This window comes from Oryx dammah, unplaced genomic scaffold, assembly GCF_014754425.2.
Source record: "Oryx dammah isolate SB20612 unplaced genomic scaffold, SCBI_Odam_1.1 HiC_scaffold_28, whole genome shotgun sequence".
Taxonomy (NCBI): Eukaryota; Metazoa; Chordata; class Mammalia; order Artiodactyla; family Bovidae; genus Oryx; species Oryx dammah.
This window is the reverse complement of record NW_024070212.1, coordinates 80,395,562-80,416,449: the sequence shown is the minus strand read 5'-3', so window position 1 is coordinate 80,416,449 and position 20,888 is coordinate 80,395,562.

The following is a 20,888-nucleotide window of genomic DNA, read 5'->3' as shown; positions in this document are numbered from 1 at the left end:
TCTTAGCAAGTCGGGGATGGGGGGGCGGGGGGGGGCGGTGAAAATCCCAGGCGAGTTGGGCCTGGCAGAGTTAACGGTGTTCGAGGGTGCAATTAAGTGTTTGGCAGGCTCTGTGTTGAGTGATCTGATTTATTGATACATTCCAGGGATATCTCCGCACCGCAGTGAATCGGGCGGGGGGCTGTGCGCTTCCCGGGAGCGGCCAGCGGCGGGCGGCGGGCGGCGGGCGGCGGGCGGAAGTGTCTGGGGCTGGCGTCTTGCCCCGGGTGTCGGTGCTGTGCGGAGCGGAGGCCACACCTGCACCTCATTTGCTTGCGAGCAGCGCCATGACCCGCCTGCTGATGGGGCGCCTTCGCTTTCATCCTCGGGATTATGACAAGTTATTAATTGCCACCATTAGCCGCAGCAGCCTGCCCGAGATCTCTGCTGCTCTCTGGAGGTGAGAAACTGAGCTTGTGGATGCGGAGGGAAGAAGCTCCGAGCAGTGCGGGGCAAACGGAGCAACAATCTGCCCAAAAGGGATTGTGAGACGGTGAATAATTTATTAGAAAACATTTTTCTTTGTCCTTCCCACAGACCCACAAATCCTCCCCAAGCGCTCTTTACCAGCCTTGCAGATAATGTACTTACACATCTCAGAGCCTGCTAAATAGACTGAAGAGGCCATCGGGTTCACCCTCCACTTCGCGGCTGCCAGGGCCGCGCAGGCCCGGCCCGCAGCCTCTGCCAACCGCCTACCGGTGGAGGCCAGGGCTCTAGACTCGTTTGCAGAGGCAGACAGGAAAAAGCCACGCGAGGCCCCCCTACTTTCTTCCTGGGTCCTGCTTCCTACACGGAACAGACATACCTGCTCGCAGGCTTTATATTTGCATAGAACAATACAGTTTCATTTCTTGTCATGCGTATTTATTGAGTGTCTACCTTGATAGGGAGTTGCTCTGTCCCTGAAACCTTCTGGACAAAGCTAAGGCCACGCATGCACAACCATCCATGCATTGGACAGACAGAATTGTAAGCCATCCTCCTGGAGATACGGTCTTTGTAGAGCAAAGACTCAGGCCTTGCCATCAGAGACTGTATGTAGCCTGTGTTCAGCAATGCTACAGCAGGCTGAAATATTGGGGGGCTCTCCAGTCCCCAGATCTTCATGAGTAGAAGAGATAGTCATATCTCCTCAAAGGTTCTGGAATGACAGTTTGGAACCCAGCCAAGCGTATCTGTCACGAGCATCTTCTATGTCAAGGCTTCTGTGACGTCAGATCTTTTCCTCTTTAAAGTCGAAAATCTCTTAAACTAATGCTCTTGGACCTGCCTTCCTAGGGCCTTGGTGCTTAACTCTGTCATTCAGCAAACCTTCAGTAAGTGCTCACTAGGTTCCATGCTTCATGCTGTGCTATGGGGATAGAGCGGTGGTGAAGAGGTGTGTTCCCTGCCATCCTGGAGGACTGCTCAGATTCCAAAGAGGCGGCATCAAGCCTGCAGGTGCCAGATGGGGATCACAGCTGAGAATAAATCAAGCAAAGATGAGACAAGAATGGCTGCCTCTGTTGTGTATGTTTGAATGTGCTTTATTGTTTAATTTTTTAAAAAAAATTTTATTAGAGGATGTTTGTTTTACAGTGTTGTAGTCTCTTCAATACATCAATATGAATGTCATAATTATGCATGTGTGCTAAAACACTTCAGTTGTGTCTGACTCTTTGAGTCCCTGTGGACTGTAGCCTGCCAGGCTCCTCTGTCCATGGGATTGTCCAGGCAAGAATACTAGAGTGGGTTGCCATTTACTTCTCCAGGGGATCTTCCCAACCCAGGGATCAACCCCAAGTCTCTTATGTCTCCTCTATTGGTAGGTGGGTTCTTTACCACTAGCACCACCTAACTATATATATATATATATCAGAGAAGGCAATGGCACCCCACTCCAGTACTTTTGCCTGGAATATCCCAAGGACAGAGCAGCCTGGAGGGCTGCAGTCCATGGGGTCGCTAAGAGTCGGACACAACTGAGCGACTTCACTTTCACTTTTCACTTTCATGCATTGGAGAAGGAAATGGCAACCCACTCCAGCATTCTTGCCTGGAGAATCCCAGGGATGGGGGACCCTGGTGGGCTGCCGTCTATGGGGTTGCACAGAGTCGGACATGACTGAAGTGACTTAGCAGCAGCATATATCCCCTCCCACCTGATTGAATGTGTTTTAATGAGAAGCATAATGTGTTCTGAATCTCCTGCAGCTAAGGACAGTCCCAGTCTTGGTATGCATATGGGTAAACTGCATGCCAAACATAGGTGTACACACACACAATCACAGTAGAAAACTAACACATCAGAAGACACATTCATCCATTCATTTATTTGACCAACACATTTTTGAGCACTTAGTGAATCAGGTTCGATAGCCAGTGCCAGGCATCTCTTACTAGTTCCTGCTCGGTAGGAGCTCACAGACCAGTGTGGAAGGTAATCTACTGTGTAAAAATTATAATTGCATATCATCAGTACACTAACCAAGGGAGGTATCAAGTGTTCCAGAAGAAGAGAAGAGGAAATAACTAGTTAGGTTTAGGGAGGTAGAGGAGGGTTTGTGTAGATCAGAAAGGATTTCCTCAGGGTAGCAATGTTCCAGTTGGGTCTTGAAGAATGAATGAACCTCACAACTGAAGAAAGAGTATAAGAGAGATAAAAATGGGGAAAGGAAGATGGGGAAAAGTGGCATATGCTCAGGGGCTGGGCAGTAAAGGAAGACTATTGGTTACTTCGAATCATTCATTCATTCATTCATCCATCCACTCATTCAAGAAACGTTGAAGCCTACTATGATGTCATAGACTGTGTCCCGCTAAAATTCAAATGTTGAAGGCTTAAGCCCTGTGCAGCTATATTTGCAGTAGAGAGGAAATTAAGGTTTAATGAGGTCATAACGATGGAGCCTTGATCCAATAAGATTAGTATCCTCTTAAGAAGAGACACCAGAGAGTTCACACTCTCTCTCTCCCCTCCTGTCTCCCCCATGTGCATGGATCAAGGAAAGTCCATTGTGGGACAGAATGAAAAGACAGCCATCTGCAAACCAGGAAGAGAGCTCTTACCAGAAACCAACCATGCTGGCATTTGGATCTTGCTTTTGTCTCTAGAACTTTGTGAAAATTAATTTCTGTTAAGTCACCTCCATTTTGGGTATTTTCTTATTGCAGCCCAAGACGAATAATGCACGTGCTGCTAGCACTGTACTAGGACTAAATAATCAAAGATAATAAGATCCTCACTGACCTCCAAAGCTCAGGGCTATGTGTGAGCGGCTGACCAATAAACGGTGGCCAAAGGAAATATTATATATATGGTAGTTTCCATGATAACCTGCTTGAAATAATCAAGATCTATTTTATTAAGTGAACAATGTTATCTGTTCTTAGCTAAGCATATTTGAATGTGATTGAGGGATCTTATTTTGAAGTCATTAATACTATTTACCAGTATTTCAATTTCCTCTCCTTCTAAGTAAATGCTGCCTCACTTTAAGTTAACTGGGTCTATGGGATGTGCCTTAAAAAATGAATTTTGAGCACAAGTGACAGGTGTCAGTTGCAGGCAGGATCCTTTAAGAGCCAGTGAGTGATTTGCCGGGTTTTCTTCTGCACAGATAGCAGCCATTGGCATTCCAGGTGTGGGAGGCTTCATCAGCTCATATTTTTGCCTGAGACAATCAGGAGCAGAAGGCCTATAAAGAATGAAGAACAGGTAGCAGGGGTAAGAAATGAACCTTTATTGTTTTCAGCCACTGCAGTTTGGAGTTTGCTTGTTATTGCCGCACAATCTAGCCTAATATGACTAAGGAAAGAAAAAAGTAGAGGTTACTCACATTCTGACCCTGGTAGACATTCTGGGATATTGGTTTTGCCACTTGTTGCCCAAAGAGTAACATATTATAAAAAGGTCAAGAGAATGCACTTCTGGTTTCTGCTCTACATGGTTGTCACTTGTATCTATCATCAGGTTATAAAACAAATACATTAGTGGATTTTCTCACAATCAATAAGAAGCTGGGATTTTACTTGCTCATCTTCCCTTTCAGTGTTACATCCTTCATCTGCCATGTAAGGTCTGTTGTGAAGCAACAAAGAAGCCCCTGGGTGAAGCTACATCTTTTGGAGACTAACTTGCAAAAGGGTATGACTTTCTCGTCTTCCAAATGATTCTTTTCTTTCATGTCCTGATCGTGGGCCCAACAGCAGAAAGCTTTAGAAATAAGTGTCTGGTTTTAAATCCTAGCCCCACCACTTACTAGCTAAATGGTCTTGGAAAATTGCACAATCTCTTTAAACTTCAGTTTCCTCATCTACAAAATGTGAATAGTAATAATACTTACCTCATGGGGATGTTTTGTGAATTAAATGAGATAACACACATACAGCTCAATAAATAGTCATCATTACTGTCGGTGGTGTTCCCACTGTTTTTTCCCATCGAGACAAGCCTAAAACCAAATGTCAAGAGTCCTTATCATAAAACCAGGACTATTCTAAGAGCGTTTACTTAAGGATCAGCTGGGATGCCAAGGTTTGGAATAAACGATGTTTCAGCTCGTGCCTAAGATTTGTGATCCTCCAAACACACAGAGCTTCTTAAGGGAGATTAAGACATCTCCTAGGAAAGGTTCTATTCCAGTGAGGGTCCTGCCAAGAGAAGACCCCATTTACAGCTGGTGTGGATGTAAGCATGGTGCTTTCATGAGTTCTGAGAGCTAGCTTTCTTGTATGGCTTCTCTTTTGGATATTTAGCAACTCACTTTGGAGAAAGATTATCTCCTTTTTGAAAGTAACCTGACCACCTGTCAAAACTGGACTTGTGAGAGGAATCAAGAGGCTAACCCTTGGCAGTCTAGCCAGGCTCTCATTTGGGTAATTACACTGGCAGTGGCTGCTTTATTCAACATGAACTTGGCATTCAGTCCTAACCGTCTTCTGAGGCTCTGAGATGTGACTGAAAGGGCTTCTGGGAGCTGCCCAAGACAACCGAGAGGTAGGGAGAGTGATTGGCATAGAAGCTCTGTGATTGATGACCATTTGCAATTACGGAAATGATTTTCTATTTGAAGAAAAGTGGCAACCAAGAAAAGAAAAATATAAAAGGTACTAAACATTCTGTTCTAATTCCCTTCTGTCACTAATAGAGGTTATTTTTTAACACTGAGCTTTTAAAAAATAATTTGTTTGATGAACTTCTAATGGTGCTTACCAGGTTCTGGGCCAAGTGCTATGACATAATAATTCATGAGAGCTTGACTTTCTCTACAAAGAGTTCCTGTTCATGTAATCCAACAATCCATTCATTCAGCACACTGACTGATACCCATCATGTGGCAGGCACTGTGTTGTACAGAGTATACATTGGTGAACAAAACAGAAAGCTCCCTGCCCTTGTGAAGCTTAGAGTTTAAGGGCAAACTCTGAAAAAGTAGGCACAAAAAAGTATATGATAATGATTTGTTTTTATGCCAGCACAGGAAAATAATGGGGAGCACCACCAAGAATATGTGGTGGGCATCAGGGAGCAACAGAGAAGCAAATGCTGGCATTGCACTGGAAAAGAGCATTCAGAGCAGGAATGTTAGCATGTTTGTCCACCCTGACTGCAGCCCCAACTGCTCATGGTGGGTGGTGTGCACAGGAAATGAACCAGGAACCCAGGTACACAAGAATGATACAAACCAATGCATATACATGATTGGAGTATTTCCTCAGAATACAAACCGTTAGCAATCCAAGCCCCTGGCTGAGTGAAAATTCCACTTTATAGTGTTTCTGTAACTGTATAGATACACAAGTGTTGTGTTACAGATCATTTATTCTACAAATATTAAACTCTTTACAGCATGATACTTACCACTGAAGCAAGCAACTCATCTTATCTCCTCCTGCAAGTCCTCTTTGATTGCTCCACTCCACTCTCCACACTCCCGTGAGTTCTGTGATTCTCCTCCACATTCCATAACCTCCTGTGCGTGCATTTTTTTACACTTTTATATCACTGAATTATTTTGTTTTCCTCATCTTCTAGACTGTGAACATCTTGAAGGCAGACATGTCTTGATTGCCTCTGTCTTCCCATAGCCTAGCTTCTTAGTTTGGATTTCCCTAGCAGGAGACTCTCAGACAAGCATTCAAGTACAAATAGTTTATTTGGGAAATGGAGAAGACTAGGGAGAGGAAACAGCAGAGGGAAAGAGGCCAATAAGAAAGTGAAAGTGTGGTTGCTCAGTCATGTCCGACCCTTTGCAACCCCGTGGACTGTAGCCCAGCAGGCTCCTCTGTCAATGAGGAGACGCTGTCAATAGGCAAGAATACTGGAGTGGATTGCCATTCCCTTCTCCAGGGGATCTTCCTGACCCAGGAATAATCAAGCAAGACACCAATTCCTCTGGAGAATATGTCCACATGTTGTCCCACTAAGGAGTGGGGCAGCTGGTCATTTATCCACTGACTCCCCATCTGTTGGTCTTCTTACAGACCAACTGTGCTCCTGGGACCTGAAAACACCCTTAGGCAGAGTCATAGGTGCTTACAACCTTCAGAACATGGAAGTGAGTGCCAAGAACTATGGGTGGGGTACCAACAGCATCTACTGGACTTGTCAGTGCCTGGCACCCAGGGGCTGCTCAGTAAGCTTTGATGGCTCAATGTAACAAAACAGCTAAGCAGCACACGTGGTTAAGGAATACTATTTAGTATGTGCTCCGTGGGCAAAGCTCCGTTATTGACATGGCGTCGAGCAAGCAGTAAAGTGTTAGGTCTGGGGGGCCTTTGCAGGGGGTGCTTGTTTCTGTAGCAATCATGAACACAATAGTGAAGAACCGGATTATTTTAACCCTTCCACTCCTTTTTGCCCAGTTCCCATGTAAGAAATCTGTTAGTGCCGTGATTCCATCTGTGTTTTCTCACCTGCAGGTGTTAGAGACTCAATTATCAGAGCATGCTAAGATGTTATTTTCCGAAAGGATGTGAATTAAAGCAGATGTTACTTATGAATGATATTTAGTAGCAATGCCTCCAACTAGTTTGTTAACATACACACAGTCAGATGGGGCCTCTTCATTTGATCTTCCAGAGAGAGGACCACCAACAACCTTGAAACTCCCTCATTACTGGAAGTCCCTCTTGTTTAAAAGTGACACTGGTGATGCTAGCCCAGGACTTCCCCAGATTTGGAGCTCCTTATAGCAGAATGTACATGAATAACCTAATTCAAGGCTTAATCCAATAAAAAATGAATATACCCTATAATTTTAAAAGATGTGACTTCAGAAAAGTAACAGTCATTCCCATATGTTCCAATATAAGGTTTCTGGTATCAGAATGCCTGGGTCCTGAACTTCCTTTTCTCATCTATAAAACAGGGATAATAATAGTTCCTATCCCACAAAGTTGTAATAAGGATTAAAGGAGTTAATACATTAAAGATCTTAGAATAATCCTAGCTTTTTTAATAGTTCCCAGTGCTATACTAGACACTGAGTGACCATGAAATGATCCATTCATTCATTCATTTATACAAAAATATTGATTGAGCACCAACTCTGTGCTAGTCACTGTATTTCTGCTTCATTGACTATACTAAAGCCTTTGACTGTGTGGATCACAACAAACTGTGGAAAATTCTTCAAGAGTTGGGAATACTAGACCACCTGACCTGCCTCTTGAGAAATCTGTATGCAGATTTATGCATGTTAGAACTGGACATGGAACAATAGAATAGTTCCAAATTGGGGAAGGAGTACGTCAAGGCTGTATATTGTCACCCTGCTTACTTAACTTATATGCAGAGGACATCATGAGAAATGCTGAGCTGAAAGAAGCACAAGCTGGAATCAAGATTGCTGGGAGAAATATCAATAACCTCAGATATGCAGATGACACCACCCTTAGTGGAAAAAAGTGAAGAGGAGCTAAAGAGCCTCTTGATGAAAGTGAAAGAGGAGAGTGAAAAAGCTGGTTTAAAACTCAACATTCAATAAACAAAGATCATGGCATCTGGTCCCATCACTTCATGGCAAATAGATGAGGAAACAGTGGAACTTCATGGCAAATAGATGAGGAAACAGTAGAAACAGTGACAGACTATTTTGGGGTACTCCAAAATCACTGCAGATGGTGACTGTAGCCATGAAATTAAAAGACACTTGCCCCTTGGAAGAAAAGCTATGACCAACCTAGACAACATATTAAAAAGCAGAGATATTACTTTGCTAACAAAGGTCGATCTAGTTAAAGCTATGCTTTTTCCAGTAGTCATGTATAGATGTGAGATTTGGACCATAAAGAAAACTGAGTACCAAAGAATTGATGCTTTTGAACTTTGGGTGTTAGAGAAGACTCTTGATAGTCCCTTGATTGCAAGGAGATCAAACCAGTCCATCCTAAAGGAAATCAGTCCTCAATATATTGGAAGGACTGATGCTAAAGCTGAAGCTCCAAAACTTTGGCCACCTGATGCAAAGAACTGACTCATTGGAAAAAGATCCTGATGCCGGGAAAGATTGAAGGCAGGAGGAGAAGGGGACAACAGAGGATGAGATGGTTGGATAGCATCACCAACTTGATGGACATGAGTTTGAGCAAGCTCTGGGAGTTGGTGATGGACGAAGCCTGGACTGCTGCAGTCCACGGAGTCACAAAGAGTTGGACATGACTAAGCAACTGAACTGAACTGAACTGAACTGAACCACAGTGAACAAAATAAAGCTGGTCCCAACCTTTACAGAGTTTACAATTATAAAAGAAAGCAAAGAAGGTTATGATGGACCAAGACCTCAGCTGACAGAGTAAGGGTCAGGGGAGGCTTCCTGCGAATGAGGACTATGCTAGGACCTGGGAACTGGGAGTAGGCAGGCAAAGTGTGTTCCAGATGGGCACTGGCAGGTGCCATGTTCTGAAAGTGAAAGATGGCACAGACAGAGTGACTCACTGTGGCCATGATATGGAGGGATGGTGAGAGGGAGTCTGGGGAAACAGGCAAGGAGGTGGGTCACTAAGGGCCTATCTGTAATGTTTTTATGCTGCTCAATATCCTTGGCACAAATGGGTGAGTGGAGAGGAAACACACCAAATTTACCACTCTTGGCGCGTCACCCACATGGCTTTATGTTGTAATTTTTTAGTGTAAGTGCACACCTATTTTCACCCCATCACAATGTGAATTCCTTGAGCATAAGAACCATGGGTCTTATATTTCTTTGAATACTCTCCAGACACTGCTAACCTTCTTGGTAATTGGGTCTCCAACTAGCCATCTTTTAGCACTTCTTACATAATCTCAATTTCAGTGTTATTCTCTTTGATCTGAGAAGCAAGTCTCCATCATTTGCTAAGGACCTCAACACCCTGCCTTGGTCTTATCTGACCTTCCCACCACATTGAACTAGACTTTTCCCTCTATTCCCTGTCCTGAGATTACAATCAAAGCTTCCCAATGCTATTTACCTCTTTACTGGGACACCTTCTAATTTCCCATCATCATTCCCTGCAACAGTTTTATCACTTACCATACCCTTCCTTCCACCCCAATGGGAACAGCTTGTTTAGACCAACTGTTTTGATTCTTACCTGTGAGATACAATGCAGTGAATAGCAATGCCTTTGGAGTCAAACACATCTGAGCCTTAATCCCACCTCCTAGCTGTGAGATCTTAAGCAATTTACTTAGTCTTTCTGGGCTCTATTTCTCTCATCTGTAAAATGGGACTAAGAAAAACACTTACTGTAGGGTTGTTGTGAGGACTAAAAATTGTTATATAAGTAAGATGCTCATTAAACGTTGGTACCTGTGTCCCTGACGATAGAGACAGCTTGTATAGTTTACAAGGCTTAAACTTTCTGTGTTTCCACTTTCTTTTGTGGTTGACTCCATCCCCAGAAATCTTGTAAAATAGTCATTAGGGTCGATGCAAGATAATTTCTTGGCACAAAAAAAACCTCTCATGTTCAAGATTTATCCTGTAAATGTAAGTCATTCTCATTCTCATTTTCTAGGATGTTTTTCAAACTTACCTATGCATGATAACTCTAGACCTAAGAGACATATGGGCAGAGATCACTGAAAGAGAGCAAGCCATTCTGAAGCTGTTTTTCTCTAGAGCCACATGTGTACGGTATCCAGAACAATGAGATCCTGATTGCCAGGCCAAACTTCCAACAAGAATCTAATGAGCTATAAACCCCTGGAACTCTGCTCAAGTCACCGATGGACACAGCAGCAGCACCCAAGCTCTTGGATGGAGTCACTGTCTTATCATTAGACTGAGTATGTGGTAGACCCAGGAGTATGCAGATGAGAGAAGAGGAGTGAGGGATGAGGAAACAAATTGAAAAGCATACACTGAGAAAGGAAGAGAGATGAAAATACAACTCATGAATATAATTATTAGATCTTCTTAACTACCGAAGTTTTGGAAAGCCAAACTGATTCCAAGGGAGCTTAATGAATATAGGTACTGGCCACGGGGCTTCCTTGGGGAGAACTGTGAAGGGCATCATGTCAGTCTTTCTGCCCCTTTTGCATATTCATTTTGCATATCTCTCGCTCTCTCACTTCTGTGTTCTCACTATCTGGGCACTTAAGATTGAGGATGGAAAGGAAAGCATGAAAGAAGAGGAGGAGAGAGGGGAGGAGGAAGGAAGGGGATTGCCAGCTCAGGGAGCACCAACCACTACAATGTGTCCAGGGCTCTGCCAGCCACTTCTCATTCCTTAATTCAGTGTCGGGAACATGTACACTGGCAGCACACAGACCTGCTTCAGGGTCCACCCTGGTCCAACCCTGGCAAGTGGCCTGGGTTCTTTATATGTAAAATAACATGGAGGTGATTAGAAGCATGAAATAAGATAACCTGTATGAAGCCCTTAGCATACAGATGAAATGCTCAACAGTCTCTTAATATTATTTCACTTAACTCCTATTATTTCACTTTACTCCGTAACAGAGGGAAGTAAGGCTCTTATCCCCACCTTGGGATGAAGACATGGGCAGGTGGGGCATTAAGGAGACAGTGAGCACCATGAGAGTGAAGGCCATGCCAGCCTAGGTCACTGCTGCACCAAGCACGTGGGCAGTTATGGTCATGGAAGGTGTCCCTGGTAGCTTAGTTAGTAAAGAATCACTGCAATGCAGGAGACTGCCAGCAATACAATAGGCCTGGGTTCAGTACCTATGTAGGAAAGATCCCTTGGAGAAGAAAATGGCAACCCATTCCAGTATTCTTGCCTGGAAAATCCCATGGACAGAGAAGCTTGGCAGACTACAGTCCATGGGGTCACAAGTGTTGGACACAACTTCACGACTAAACTGCGACCACCAAGGCTTCACTAAGTATCTGTGGTCAAGAAGGAGTTCAAATTCAGGGGCTGATCCAAAGCTAGCATCCTCTCCAATACCAACAACTTCCTGTCCCCAGACAATCCTTTGTCTTTGTGGACAGCAGTTGAATAGTAGTTAAAAGCACAGGCTTGAGAGGCAAACAGCCAGGGTTCAAGTCTCAAGTTACAGAACTGCTTGGTGAGCCAACTATTGATACCTTTATAGTACTCTTCATTTCCCATCCTCACTCCACCCCCACGTAGAGTCCTCTTTGTTTGTTTGTTTTTTGACATCCCAGAGTATCTCAAAGGGAACAGAGTGAAAAAGATTATTTGGGGGCCAGAGCCTCAAAGAAAAATCTCATCCTTGGAGGTAGTATACTGATGGCAGAAAATAAAAACCTCAGGGAGAGTTAGGATGGTGTGTCTGGGGTTTCTTTTATATTAGATGGGAGCAAAAAAAAAAAAAAAAACAAACAAAACAAAAACAAAAGAGCTTTGGGAGAAAGCTAATAATTACTGAGCAATGACTGTACCCTCACTCTGCTTGGTAATTTATATGTAGTATTTCATATGTGGTATTTCATTTCATCCTATCAAATTTTGGAAGGAAGATTCCCATTTTACAGATAAGGAAACCGAGAGTCAGAAAGGATAAGCATCTTGATTAGTTTAACCTGTTTTGTTAAATGGCAAAATGAGTTTCATTTCCAGGTTGGTTTGTCTCCAAAGCCCATGTTCTTTCCACAAGTACAGTCTGCCTCTCTTTAAGATAAAAGAAAAATAGATTTGTCAGGCTTTTAAGTTTACCAAAAAGTTTCATCTTCTCTCAGGTGTCCATGGGGAGGTGATTTTTTGTGTTTGGAAAGAATATTCATGTCTCTGTTCTGCTCTAAAGATCCTACTCTTCCCTTTTTAATACTGTATGCTGATCAATTGATCAATGTCATATGGAGTCTGTGGGTCCCTGGAATTTTATTCTATAGTCAGGCCACAAACTTGTGACTACTTTTAAAGATAATTATTTGTACTCAACATGAGTTTTTTAAGAAGATAAATAAGCATATTTTTAGATTTTAAAGTATACTATTGATTCTGATAACACAAAAGAGAAGGAGGTGACAAGTCAGAGCACTCGTTCAAAGACTGAACCCCATAAAATTTATAGGCAGTCTACAGTGAAGCTAAATCTAACAGCCATGAAACAAAAAAATAGCACAATCACTTTACAGGGGTTTTCCAGGCAACTCTGGAATTCAAGTGTCCAAGTTCAGCCCATGTAATAAAAGAGAGTTTATGATGGTTTTCCAATAGAAGCAGAAGATGGAGAAAAGAACACTTGTGAGCATCCTAAAACCAAAAGCCCCATGAGGAAAGTTTACTAAGTGTGAAACATTTGTTTTGAAAAGAAAGGATGCTAAACCATAAAGGGCACAAAATCCATCATTAACCCAGGCAGCCATAGAAACATTAATTCATTCATTCTTGTAGCAAAACCTTTATTGAGCACCTACTATTGAATACAATGGCAGACAAATGTCCAGCAGGAGGGATGTAAAGCTAATTAAGGCATACTTCTGCCCTCAAGGAAATCTTATCATCTGAGAGGTGAGACAAAGTGATTATCAAATAAATGCAATGTTTGAGTGGAGAAGGCAATGGCACCCCACTCCAGTACTCTTGCCTGGAAAATCCCATGGACGGAGGAGCCTGGTGGGCTGCAGTCCATGGGGTCACGAAGAGTCGGACACAACTGAGCGACTTCACTTTGACTTTTCACTTTCTTGCACTGGAGAAGGAAATGGCAACCCACTCCAGTGTTCTTGCCTGGAGAATCCCATGGACAGACTGAAGCAACTTAGTAGCAGCAGCAGCAGCAGCAGCAGCAGCAGCAGCAGCAGCAGCAGCAGCAATGTTTGAGATCTTATCCTAAGAGTAGGGTTTATTGGGTGCTTTCCTAATGCCATAGTTAGTTTTAAGCACTTTCTATATTATTAACGCATTTACTCCTTATAACAGCCCTGTGAAGTGCGTGTCCAGTTGCTCAGTTGTGTTTGACTCTCTGCAACCCCATGGACTGTAGCCCACCAGGCTCCTCTGTCCATGGGATTTCCCAGGTGAGAACACTGGAGTCTGTTGCCATTTCCTCCTCCAGGGGATCTTCCTGGCCCAAGGATCAAACCCACAGTCTCCTGCATTAGCCGGCAGATTCTTTACCACTGAGTCACCTGGGAAGCCCATCCTAGGAAGTAAGTACTATTCAGTTCAGTTCAGTTTAGTTCAGTCACTCAGTTGTGTCCAACTCTTTGCAACCCCATGGACTGCAGCATGCCAGGCTTCCTTGCCCATCGCCAACTCCCGAAGCTTGCTCAAATTCATGTCCATCGAGTTGGTGATGCTATCCAACCTCTGTGATCCTCTTCTGCTTTCAATCTTTCTCAGCATCAGGGTCTTTTCCAATGAATCAGTTCTTCGCATCAGGAGGCCAAAGAGTTGGAGTTTCAGTTTCAGCATCTGTCCTTCCAATGAATATTCAGGACTGATTTCCTTTAGGATTGAGTGATTTGATCTCCTTGTGGTCCAAGGGACTCTCAAGAGTCTTCTCCAACACCACAGTTCAAAAGCATCAATTCTTCAGTGCTCAGCTTTCTTGATAGTCCAACTCTCACATCCATACATGACCATGTCATTTTACAGATGTGAATCAACAGAGTAAGGGACTTGCTCAAGGTGAGACCTAGGTAGAAAGGGCCATGAAAGCATATTGGAGGGATATACCTGACAGTAGAAGAAATGCATGAGACCTGAATCATAAGGAAGGACCAGGAGTTTTCTCGATGGAGAAGTGGAACACGGAAGTACTTTCTTAACACCGGGACAGTATATGCAGAGGTAGGAAGGGGCTCCTGAGCTTGGTGCATCTGGAGAACAGAGAGCAGTTCTGTGGATGAGGGTAGGACTCGCAATGCCTTGTAGCCCGAGATAAGACACTGTGAGGGGTTTTATGAGTCAGGAAAGGGAGTTTGTGCAGTAAGGAGCCAAGTGAGGATTTTAAGCAAAGGATTCCAGATAACTGAGCAGCTATCTTTGGCAGACAGTATAATACAGGGGAGAAAACTTGAAATATGGAAATTAGGAGGCTAAACTAGCAGTCCAAATGTGAGTTGGTGGCCTGAAAGAGGCCAGTGATTGGGAGGATGACAAGAAGGGGATTTGAAAATTTTATGAATAATGCATTTATATTTCTGTTGATGGCAGTTATGTTAGGAATTATCAAGATACCAGTCCTTGGAATGAGATGCCCTTAAAAAAAATTGTGAAACAACTTTTTTGAATAAATCTGGATTCATTCATTCATTTTTACCTAACAAACACTAGTATGTATTTTTACCTTTAAATAGGTCTCATACAGTACCTGGTGCATAGTGAAAAGTGAAAGTGGTGGTAGCTCAGTTGTGTCCACCTCTTCGCGACCCCATGGACCGTAGCTCACTAGGCTCCTCTGTCCATGGATACTCAAAATTACACACACAAGCACGCACTCAGACACATACAGCATCAAAATGGCCTAACAATTTTGGGGTGCCCCTAGGCTTCCCTGGTGACTCAGACAGTAAGGAATCTGCCTGTAGTGCAGGAGACCCAGGTTCAACCTCTGGGTCAGGAAGATCTCCTGAGAAAGGAATGGCTACCCACTCCAGTATCCTTGCCTGGAGAATTCCATGGACAGAGGAACCTGGTGGGCTACAGTCCACGGGGTCCCAAAGAGTCGGACACAACTGAGCAACTAATACTTCCACTTTTTTCACTTTTTCACTGAACCTCAAAGCTAAAGCCATTTATTTAATGGAGCACAGTCTTTACTAATCTATAAAGTAACATCTTACATTGTAGAATAAGAGTTCACTGTATTCAGATTTAAGGAAAATGGGAGTCTTTATCTGGTGTGAAACATTACACCTCACCCTCTCATTGTATTTAATAAGTTACCTCTGCCATCTTCTTTTATCAATGGAGAAATTGGGCAACAGAGAACTTAAGCTACCTGCTCAAAGCCACACAGCAAGATGATGTAGGAAACATGAAATATTTATTTATCCACTGTGTGTTCCCCTCCAATGTTGCTTCTCCTTCCACTTTAAGAGAAAGTTAGAAAATTATGGGGAGAGAGGGACAGAAAATTCTGCATAAAAGAAAACATTGAAAAAAAATACAAATGTGGTCTAATTTAATTTCCAATACATGTTTCCACCTTCAGCTTTGAAAAAAAAAAGGTTAAAATGCAATTCTCCGAAACGAAGTTATTCGACAGAGGAATATTAACCTCCTCGCCCCCTTGTACTTTGACTCATTTTATCTCCTTTTCATTTTTGTTTGTGGGTCTATTCATTTTGGTGAGGCCAGGCACGTTGCTAGGTAACAGGCCCATCGCGGGCTAGCATGTTAGTTTGTCTGGCTGGCCCGGGTGGCAGACTTCCCTAGTGCTAGCTGCCGGCAAAGCAGTCTCTTACAAAAAGCATTTATCACCGAGCAGGCACCGTAATGGCCACTCAGTGGAGGGGAAATTGAGCTGACCTGAAGGCCAAAGCTGTTAGGGAGACTGGTGGGAAGGGTAAGAGGGTCACAACACCCTTTTCCCACCCACTTAGTGGGCAGTAAGCGCTAGCACAGCCCAGCCACTGTGTTCACTAACATATCCTGAGGCTTTGCACCTGAAATAAATGTTTGCTTGACATTAACGATAAAAAAAAAAAAGGAAGAGAAAAAATAAAATCGGTTTGTTCCCAGAACAATGAGCTATGTGATTTAAAGTTAGCCAAAGTTCCCTCAGGATTTGATTTTTGGTGGTTATGCTGGAGGGGAGATTCTAAATAATTAGTGTATTCGGATAGTGGCCATAGAAACCTTTCTTTCCATAGCTTCATGAATTTGAAAGTAGTGAATCTAAATAGCTGTGGTTTTTAGATTTCTCCCTTCACCCCATTAATTGCACAAGTTTTATATATCAAATGCTGGTCATTGCTAAATTTATAATATTTTCAATTCCTGTTGAATTACTTAATGACCATTTCCTTCAATATTAATTTATGCTTAGCATGAAATAAAATTTAAAATGAAAATTGAGAATTTTTAATACTATATTTAAATATGCTTCTGATGCTTCTGTATACAATGTTAAAGATTTTTCTGGAAACATCCATATTTTTTAACTTTTTTTAGAATTATTTTTTGTGACTAAAAACAGAACAAAGAAAATGGCATTACGAAAAAATAAATACACGTGTAGGGCATAAAAGGATAAAAAATCATATAAACAGCATGAAAACTTACGGACATGAGGAAGGAGGAGGAAAGAGAGGGTGGGACAAATAGAGAGAATAGCATGAAAACCTATACATTACCATATGTAAAATAGAGAGCCAATGGGAATTTGCTGTATGATCAGGGACGTCAAATCGGGGCTCCGTGACAACCTAAAGGGGTAGGATAGGTTGGGAGTGGTGAGGGAGGTTCAAGAGGGAGGGGACAAATGTACACCTATGGCTGATTCATGCTGATACATGGCGGAAACCAATACAATATTGTGAAGCAATTACCCGCCAATCAAAAAGAAATAAATTTAAAAAACAGTATGAAGGCTATATGTGGATGTATTTCATATTAGCTATGAAGAAATCTCGGCAAGTTTCAATTGTGGAGGAGAGCAGAAATGCCTTCCCTATACCATTGGTTTTTCTCAATCAACTACAGGCTAAGTGCTTTGTACTTGAACTCTAAAACTATATGTCAAATTATATAAGGGGGTTTAAGTGTTCTTGCATGGAAAAGTAAGCACTAAATATTATCCAGAATTTTGTTTTTAATAAGTCACCTCAATATTCTTCTTTACTTGGGTGCAAACTTTTCTCTTGTTTTTCAAATAAGAAACATGTAACATCAGACAAAGATGTTAGCTGCAACACAGACATGGGACAACAATTTTATTACTGTGAAAAATCAAACTTTGGAGAAACTGAAAGCGCTAAGTGTAGATTTTCAACAGTACTCAAAATTCTCTCATTTTGGAAGACTTAGCCTTCTGGCCTTCATAAGATGCCAAATTTATAAGCCCATCAGAGCCTCTGTGTTCTTTTTGACCAATTAGCCTCATTTTATATATAGGCAAGAGGAATTGCTGCAGCTTTTCTTTGGAAATGGAACAGAGTTGAGAGCATAAAAAGGGCCTTTTTTTTCACTTTGGATCCACCACATTCAAACAACAATATTTAACCAACAAAAGAAGAGACCAAGTCAATCTCAGTTTTAGTGATTCCCTTGAAAGTCATCAAATAAAAACGTGAACTTTAAAATTGATCAGGATTAATTTCACTGACACTGTATCATAACATATATCTCTTCAGAGACTCATTTGTTGCGCTGCAGATGCAAAGAAAGTAAGGAAAGAAATAAATCAGAATACAATAAGGTAATTAGACTTTTGCCATTGATAGAATACTAAAAATGTCTGATTTATCAAAGCATTAACAAACAGAAATAAACACAAGACTTATATTTTCTTACAAAATACCTAGAGAGGAAGATTAAAATAATAACCAAGACCATGTGTATCAATAAATTTAATTTATAAATATCACCCCATTGCTAAAAGATGCTCTTTCATTTGCTAATTTGAAGAGTACAACAGCAAGGGATGATTTATCAATCCAAGTGCCATTCTGATGTGTAACGGCTGTTCTCATCTCCATGGACATTTTCTTACCCAGATGAGAGAGTTCTAGTGAATCTGAAGTACAGCTTAATAAATAAAGTTACTTAGTCTTCTCCTGCAGTCATTATCTTCAATCTGAAATTAAACAAATATATTTATAGTGTTTTTCTTCATCATGATCTCAATCCCAGTGTGCTTACAGTAAGAAAAATAGCTACTTGTGACAGGTACTGTCCTAAGTGTGTATGTGTTGTTGTTATTCAGGGGCTAAGTCATGTCCTACTCTTTGTGACCTCATGGAGTGTAGCATTCCAGGCTCCTCTGTCCTTCACTATCTCCCTTTGCTCAATTTTATAACCATTTAGCTGGTGATGCATTCTAACCATCTTATCCTCTGTCACCCCTTCTTTTTTTTCTCTTTTCATGGGGTACAGCCTTGCAGTGGCAAAGAGGCTTGTGTAACTCAATGAAGCAATGCTGTGCAGGGCCACCCAACATGGGTCTCAGTGAAGAGTTCTGATAAAAACATGGTCCACTGGAGAAGGAAATGGCAACCCATTCCAGTATTCCTGCCCAGAGAACACCTATGCAGTATTAAAAAAAAGTGTGTGTGTGTATTATCTCATTTAATTCTAAAAACAGCTCTATAAAGCAGATCTTATTATTACCCTCACTTACCAATGAGAAAAATGAGTCTGATAAAGGCATGACAACTTGCTTTTGATAAATGAATTGAGATTTGAACCCAGGTTTGTCCAACTCCAAAATATGTGCTCATAATCACTATAATGTACTTGAAAGTCTGGAGAATCAAAATTCTTTCAAGACAAACTGTAATCCTAATTACAGCAATTGTAATTTAAAATAAGTTATTACATAAAAACTTAAGTTTCAGTGAAGAAATTTTAGTGGTGAAAGAACCTCAGGAGCCATTGAAATTCAATCTTCACTTCCCAGGTGAAGAAGTGGGGGTGATTTACCAAGAAGCCCATGTAAAGTTATTATATGGACATATGATTGAGTGGTTGTCCCACCAAGTAAGTCATTGTACCTTTGTCTAGTATATTTACTAGTTCAGTTCAGTTGCTCAATCGTGTCCGACTCTTTGCAACCCCATGAACTGCAGCACGCCAGGCCTCCCTGTCTATCAGCAACTCCCGGAGTTCACCCAAACTCATGTCCATTGAGTCAATGATGCCATCTCATCCTCTGTCGTCCCCTTCTTCTGCCCCTAATCCCTCCCAGCATCAGAGCCTTTTCCAATGAATCAACTCTTCCCATGAGGTGGCCAAAGTATTGGAGTTTCAGCTTTAGCATCAGTCCTTCCAAAGAACACCCAGGACTGATCTCCTTTAGAATGGACTGGTTGGATCTCCTTGCAGTCCAAGGGACTCTCAAGAGTCTTCTCCAACACCACAGTTCAAAGGCATCAGTTCTTCGGCGCTCAGCTTTCTTCACAGTCCAACTCTTACATCCATACATGACCACTGAAAAAACCATATTTACTAGTAGTAAATATAAATAGCTAGTATATTTAAAATATAATTCAATATGCAACATATCTACCTATACAAAATTGTCAGGGAGACATATCTGCCCAAGATGAGGTGAAATTGTCTTCAAAGTCAAGGGAAACCGACCTATTTCACTCCACACTAGCTGCTCTCATGACGTCTCTTTGTCAGGCACTGGGACATAGAGATGATGTGTTCTCAGTCAAGGCTTTGCACGGTAACAAGGAACACAGGAATTCTTATGAATTTTAAGCAATTTACTTGAAACTTAATTTGAAGACCTAGCCTGAGGTTAATTTAAATAATACGTATGAAAACTAAAACAGATGCTACTACCTGAGTGTGGCAAAGCTCAGCCTCACAGCAAAAGGTGACTGAGCCTGAAGTCATATCCTTTTGGAGGTGGGAATGGAAACAAAACCACTTAGATGAAACATCCCTTCCAACATACAGTCTACCCAAGGAATTGCTGAGCCACTTTGTGATGCTGTCCCCAAACAGTCCATTGAGCAGAATTCTCTGGAGACCTTTCCTAATCAGACCAGGAGGAGCTCAGAAAATTATAAAATAATGTTGTTACATAAAAAGAGAGTCAAAGAATAGAAAGTAAAATAATTCAATGGACTTAGATAAAGGAGTACTTCTTTTTTCTTCTTTTTAAAAAATTTTTAATTGGAGGATAATTACCTTAAAATATTGTGTTGGTTTCTGCCATAGAACATCGTGAATCAGCCATAAGTATACATATAACCCTCCCTCGTGAGCCTCCCTCCCACCCCCACCCCTCTAAGTCATCACAAAGCACCAGGCTGAGCTCCCTGTGTTATACAGCAACTTCTCACTATTTATTTTACACATGGTAATGAATATATTTCAATGCTACTCTTAAAGAGGACTTCTTGTTTTATAAATATTAATATATGTAAACTCAACTAGTTCAATATCCTTGTAAGCAAAGAAAAAGAATTTCAGTGATTTTGTCAAGGTCAAACAAACAATTTCTTTTTCTTGAAATGGAAAAAAGAACCAAGATCTCTTGACCTCGGTTCCATGATTCTTCCACTGCCCTAGATTGCTTAAACCAATATCAATGCACAGTATATATATATGAAAGATAGGAAAAGACTAGAAAACTGGTACATTTATTTGATGATGTGTGTATATCAAGATGGAATAAAATTCACAGTGTAATTTCAGACAATAAAGCTACAAATTTCTAACTTCAAAGTTATTTTGAACATGTTCACAAAAATATTTTTATAGTCTCCACATAATGAGATACACTGTCTCTTACATGAACCACTTACATGAACCCA